The 7,219-nt window shown below is 41.4% G+C and overlaps 1 pseudogene; it reads right to left on the bottom strand.

The window, feature by feature from the left end:
- Positions 1 to 1,919: 1,919 nt before the first annotated feature.
- On the bottom strand, positions 1,920 to 3,022 carry LOC123935785 (annotated as a pseudogene).
- Positions 3,023 to 7,219: the final 4,197 nt, after the last annotated feature.

The following is a 7,219-nucleotide window of genomic DNA, read 5'->3' as shown; positions in this document are numbered from 1 at the left end:
ATAAATACATAAATAAATAGGATTTAAAAAGAAATAAATAAAAATAACTGTCCAAGGTTAAAAAAAAATCATTGCCCCATAAGGCCCATTTTCCTCCAGTGGGATGAACTCTGATTGTATTTAGAATAGTTTCTGCTCCTATTATGACATTTAAATGAATCTAATTATCCATAGTTTGTGTATGAAGGCAGTAATTGAACATGTATATAAATTATATGAGTCTTTAATGATTTTCCACTATTAGAGAGCTGTGCTTTTGGGGTCTCTGCAATTAATAAAGAAGGCCGTTGACACATAGTTACCTCACAATCTTCTGGGTAGTTTGGTAACGCTCGATTTATAAGGTGGCTTACTTCCCCAAGTCACTCCTCATGTAGCATCTTTGATAGATATCTATTGTTTTTTTTTCCCTTCCACAAAAGCATGGTTTCTGAGTACGTGGAGGTTTTGGCATGTTGGGCAAACTGCCACTAAGTTTTCCCCATTGTTCCCTGGGGCCTTTCTTAGTACATTATCATCTAAGTTTATAGAAATACAATGGTCAATCTGTCCAGTGTTATATATAATGCAGATTAAGTCTGAATCAGGTGGTACTTCTTGGAAGATATTTCCTACTTTATATATTTTATAATATATAAGCACCAGAATCTAAAGAAAGCAGTCATTTGCATTCTAAAGAAAGCAATGTCATTTGCTTCTCATCCTGGTTTATAATGCAAATGTCTGATAAGATTTGGTTGGAGTGTCAGACTGAGCAGTAGGCACAAAGATTGTCTATGCATGTAGTTATTGTGATAATTTCTTTACATAAAATCATTTATATTTAATTTATAGGGATTTTTTAGTTTATAGTTGATATTTAGTTTATAGGGCTTCACAGAAAGGGGCAGTTTTAGTTCTCAAATGATTCCAAGTCAAAAGGTGAGAATAAAATCAAAATATCACTTTGGACATCTGTAGTCAGGCATTGGAGAGCACAGAAGATATCAGGATCTAGTTGAATTTATAGTGAATAGTTTTAAATTCTAATATCTATAAAGATTGAATTCTTTTTTTCCATTACAAATTTTTATTTAAATTCCAGTTAGTTAACATACAGTGTAATATTGATTTCAGAAGTAGAATTTAGTGGTTCATCACTCACATACAATACACAGTGCTCACCACAGCTACCCTCTTTAATGCCCACCACCCATCTAACCCATTCCCCACCTACGTCTACCAACACTCAGTGTATTCTCTATCATTAACAGTTTCTTATGGTTAGCATCCCTCTCTCTCTCTCTTTTTTTCTTTCCTTCCCATATGTTCATCTGTTGTGTTTCTTAAATTCCACATATGAGTGAAATCATATGATATTTTTCTTTCTCTGACTGACTTATTTCCTTAGTGTAGTACACTTTAGCCTGATCCACATTATTGCAAATGGTAAGATTTCATTCTCTTTGATGGCTGAGTAATATTCCATTCTATATACATACCACATCTTCTTTATCCACTCAACAGTCAGTGGCCATTTGGGCTCTCTCTGTAGTTGGGCTATTATTGAAAATGCGGCTTTAAATATCAGGGTGTATGTACCCCTTCAAATTTGCATTTTTGTATCATTAGGGTAAACATCCAGTAGTGCAGTTGCTGGATTGTAGAGTAGTTCTATTTTTAACCTTTTGAGGAATCTCCACACTGTTTCCCAGAGTGGTTGTACAAGTTTGCATTCCTACCAATAGTGTAAGAGGTTTCCCCTTTTTCTGCATTAGTCACCAACATCTGTTGTTTCCTGTGTTGTTAATTTCAGCCATTTGGAGAGATGTGAAGTGGTGCCTCCACCCCCCCCCCCCCCCCCCCCCGGTTTCAGTACATGTTGATAGAAAATGAACATGTAATGTTGGATTCAGCCTGCCCTCTAAAGACAGCTACTTCTAACACAGTTCTGCCTCTATGGATGACCCAGCTGCCTCTTCCTTTAGCCTCTGACTGGGTCCTTGCTGAAATCCCTTGTAGCCCTGACTAGAATTCAACTCCTTTAGAGACAGAGTGGACCTGCTGATGGTGGTACTGGTGGTCACTGGTCAGAGGACGCGCTGTGGGGACTGCACAGGACAGCTGCTCAAGGAAGCAGCAAACAAGTCAGCTTTCCCTTGAAGCTCTTACTGTGCTTACACTTGAACTCCAGCCACCAGCTTTGTGTAGGTGTTGAAGGTGGTGACCGCCAATGCTATGCAGCAGAAGAAGGAAAGCCAGGTCGAGTAGAAGGTTGAGCCATAATTCCAAGCATGCAGTCTCCAGTCTTCTGGACCCAATTTGGCAGTTGCCTGGAAGACTTGTGAATACATCATATGGACCACCATCCCCAGAAAGAGTGACAGGTCGTGAAGACACTCAGCTTGACTCTGCAGCCCAGATTCCCAGGTAGAATCAGTACCAGGAAGAAGCTGAGAAATTCAAGTCCGATGGACAAGAACTGGTCTCCCAGTGATAACCACAGGATGTTTACCACAATCCCCAAGGGAGGATGGGGGGAGGAAAGCCTTTTCCATCAACCACTTCTCTCCAAATCAGAGAGTGGGATGATGTGGGCCTTGCAGTGTAACAAACTCCAGTAGTCCTTTCTCACCTCTCTCAGTTGGTGGTGTGAGTTCATCAAAAGTTCGGCACCTCTTCCCTGCTTCTACCACAACTTCCTCACAGGATAGCCACATGACACTCCAGAATGTATGGAAGGAGAAGAGGTCATTCCCAGCCTCCCCAGCTGTATTACACCACCTCCTGGGATGATGTGTTGGTGCTCACCCCATCCAAGGGCACTGGCACATCGAAACACTCAGTTGCAAGGACTTTGCTGCACACAGGCTTTGGCACCTTCTATGTGCCTGCAAACCAGTAGGTGTCGAGGAGGGATATTGTGGAGAGGCTGAGTGACAGCATGTTGAGGATGGCAGAATAGGAATGTCCACTAGCCAAAGGAGTCCTTTAGGAGTTCCATCTTCTGGGTGAGGTAAACATTTTGAGTCAGTAGAGGCATGATAAACTCATACACTTTTGAAGTTCTGAGACAAAGGTATTTCAGTTCCTCTTCTGCTTGGTCCTAATGGGTTGCATGCAATGCAATCTGTTGGGAAGATGAATCAGGCCCCATTTTTTTAAATTAACATATAATGTATTATTTGCCTCAGGGTACAGATCTGTGAATCATCAGACGTACACATTTCACAGCACTCACCATAGCAAATACCCTCCCCAATGTCCATCACCCAGTCACCTTATCCCTCCCCCCACTCCCAGCAACCCTCAGTTTGTTTTGTGAGATTAAGAGTCTCTTATGGGAGGGAGGAGTTAAGATGGCAGAGAAGTAGCAGCCTGAGACTACATCAGGTAACAGGAGATCAGCTCGATAGCTTATCTAAACATTGCAAACACCTACAAATCCAACGGGAGAGCGAAGAGAAGAAGAACAGCAACTCTAGAAACAGAAAATCAACCACTTTCTGAAAGGTAGGACTGGCGGAGAAGTGAATCTAAAACGACGGGAAGATAGACCGCGGGGGGAGGGGCCGGCTCCCGGCAAGCGGCGGAGGAACGGAGCACAAAATCAGGACTTTTAAAAGTCTGTTCCACTGAGGGACATTGCTCCAGAGGCTAAACCAGGGTGAAGCCCACGCGGGGCCAGCGTGGCCCCAGGCCCCGCAGGGTCACAGAAGGATCGGGGGTGTCGGAGTGTCGGAGAGCTCGCAGGTATTAGAACGGAGAAGCCGGCTTCAGAGACAGAGCCGAGGACTGAACTCTCAGCTCGGGGTTACCTTGAACTGGTCGCGGGCTGGGTGAGCTCGGAGCGCAGCTAGAGGCTGGGGATACGGGAGTGATTGGGTGCTGTCCTCTGGGGGCGCACTGAGGAGTGGGGCCCCGGGCTCTCAGCTCCTCCGGGCCGGAGACTAGGAGGCCGCCATTTTCATTCCCGTCCTCCGGAACTCTACGGAAAGCGTTCAGGGAACAGAAGCTCCCAAAAGCGAACCCGAGCCGATTACTTAGTCCGGCCGCCGGTAAGGGCGGTGCAATCCCGCCTCCGGCAAAGACACTTGAGAGTCACTACAACAGGCCCCTCCCCCAGAAGATCAACAAAATATCCAGCCAGGACGAAGTTCATCTATCAAGGAGAAAGCAGATTCAATTCCTAAGACAGCAGAGCAATTCCAGAGGAGGAGAAAGCAAAGCACGGAACTCATGGCTTTCTCCCCATGATTCTTTAGTCTTGCGGCTACTTCAATTTTTTTTTTCTTTTTTCAATTTTTTTTTCTTTTTTCAATTTTTTTTTCTTTTTTCTTTTTTCTTCTTCTGCTAAATTTTTTAAAACTTTTACCCTTTTCTTTTTTAACGTTTTTTGACTAGTCCATCTAAATATATATATATTTTCTTTCTTTTTTATATTTTTTTATTTGTTTTATTTTTTAAATTTTTTTCTTTCTTTTTTTTTTTTTTCAGAACCTGTTTTTATCCCCTTTATCCCCCCCACAATTTGGGGTCTCTGCTGATTTGGTTACAGCGCATTTTTCTGGGGTCTTTGCCACCCTTTTAGTAGTTTATTTGCTCCTTCATACCCTCTTATCTGGACAAAATGACAAGGCGGAAAAAATCACCACAAACAAAAGAACAAGACACAGTACCAAAGGCTAGGGACCTAATCAACACAGACATTGGTAATATGTCAGATCAAGAATTCAGAATGACGATTCTGAACATTCTAGCTGGGCTCGAAAAAGGCATGGAAGATATTAGAGAAACCCTCTCTGGAGATATTAAAGCCCTTTCTGGAGAAATTAAAGAACTAAAATCTAACCAAGTTGAAATCAAAGAAGCTATTAATGAGGTGCAATAAAAAATGGAGGCTCTCACTGCTAGGATAAATGAGGCAGAAGAAAGAATTAGTGATATCGAAGACCAAATGACAGAGAATAAAGAAGCCGAGCAAAGGAGGGAAAAACAGCTACTGGACCATGAGGGGAGAATTCGAGAGATAAGTGACACCATAAGATGAAACAACATTAGAATAATTGGGATTCCAGAAGAAGAAGAAACAGAGAGGGGAGCAGAAGGTCTATTGGAGAGAATCATTGGAGAGAATTTCCCTAATATGGCAAAGGGAACAAGCATTAAAATCCAGGAGATGCAGAGAACCCCCCTCAAAGTCAACAAGAATAGGTCCACACCCCGTCACCTAATAGTAAAATTTACAAGTCTTAGTGACAAAGAGAAAATCCTGAAAGCAGCCCGAGAAAAGAAGTCTGTAACATACAATGGTAAAAATATTAGATTGGCGGCAGACTTATCCACAGAGACCTGGCAGGCCAGAAAGAGCTGGCATGATATATTCAGAGCACTAAATGAGAAAAACATGCAGCCAAGAATACTCTATCCAGCTAGGCTATCTTTGAAAATAGAAGAAGAGATCAAAAGCTTCGAGGACAAACAAAAACTGAAAGAATTTGCAAACACCAAACCAGCTCTACAGGAAATATTGAAAGGGGTCCTCTAAGCAAAGAGAGAGCCTAAAAGTAGTAGATCAGAAAGGTACAGAGACAATATACAGTAACAATCACCTTACAGGCTAATAATGGCACTAAATTCATATCTCTCAATAGTTACCCTGAATGTTAATGGGCTAAATGCCCCAATCAAAAAACACAGGGTATCAGAATGGATAAAAAAACAAAACCCATCAGTATGTTGCCTACAAGAAACTCATTTTAGACGCGAAGACACCTCCAGATTTAAAGTGAGGGGGTGGAAAACAATTTACCATGCTAATGGGCATCAGAAGAAAGCTGGGGTGGCAATCCTTATATCAGATCAATTAGATTTTAAGCCAAAGACTATAATAAGAGATGAGGAAGGACACTATATCCTACTCAAAGGGTCTGTCCAACAAGAAGATCTAACAATTTTAAATATCTATGCCCCTAACGTGGGAGCAGCCAACTATATCAACCAATTAATAACAAAATCAAAGAAACACATCAATAATAATACGATAATAGTAGGGGACTTGAACACTCCCCTCACTGAAATGGACAGATCATCCAAGCAAAAGATCAACAAGGAAATAAAGGCCTTAAATGACACACTGGACCAGATGGACATCGCAGATATATTCAGAACATTTCATCCCAAAGCAACAGAATACACATTCTTCTCTAGTGCACATGGAACCTTTTCCAGAATAGATCACATCCTGGGTCACAAATCAGGTCTCAACCGGTATCAAAAGATTAGGATTATTCCCTGCATATTTTCAGACCACAATGCTCTGAAGCTAGAACTCAATCACAAGAGGAAAGCTGGAAAGAACCCAAATACATGGAGACTAGACAGCATCCTTCTAAAGAATGAATGGGTTAACCAGGAAATTAAAGAAGAATTGAAAAAATTCATGGAAACAAATGATAATGAAAACACAACAGTTCAAAATCTGTGGGACACAGCAAAGGCAGTCCTGAGAGGAAAATATATAGCGGTACAAGCCTTTCTCAAGAAACAAGAAAGGTCCCAAGTACACAACCTAACCCTACGTGTAAAGGAGCTGGAGAAAGAACAAGAAAGAAACCCTAAACCCAGCAGGAGAAGAGAAATCATAAAGATCAGAGCAGAAATCAATGAAATAGAAACCAAAAAAACAATAGAAAAAATCAATGAAACTAGGAGCTGGTTCTTTGAAAGAATCAATAAGATTGATAAACCCCTGGCCAGACTCATCAAAAAGAAAAGAGAAAGGACCCAAATCAATAAAATCATGAATGAAAGAGGAGAGATCACAACTAACACCAAAGAAATACAGACAATTATAAGAACATACTATGAGCAACTCTACGCCAACAAATTGGACAATCTGGAAGAAATGGATGCATTCCTAGAGACATATAAACTACCACAACTGAACCAGGAAGAAACAGAAAACCTGAACAGGCCCATAACCAGTAAGGAGATTGAAACAGTCATCAAAAATCTCCAAACAAACAAAAGCCCAGGGCCAGACGGCTTCCCAGGGGAATTCTACCAAACATTTAAAGAAGAACTCATTCCTATTCTCCTGAAACTGTTCCAAAAAATAGAAATGGAAGGAAAACTTCCAAACTCATTTTATGAGGCCAGCATCACCTTGATCCCCAAACCAGACAAGGATCCCACCAAAAAAGAGAACTACAGACCAATATCCTTGATGAACACAGAC

The sequence above is a fragment of the Meles meles genome, chromosome Y, assembly GCF_922984935.1.
Source record: "Meles meles chromosome Y, mMelMel3.1 paternal haplotype, whole genome shotgun sequence".
NCBI classification, from domain to species: domain Eukaryota; kingdom Metazoa; phylum Chordata; class Mammalia; order Carnivora; family Mustelidae; genus Meles; species Meles meles.
The sequence above is the reverse complement of the archived record's forward strand: the minus strand, read 5'-3'. Positions and strand labels throughout refer to the sequence as shown.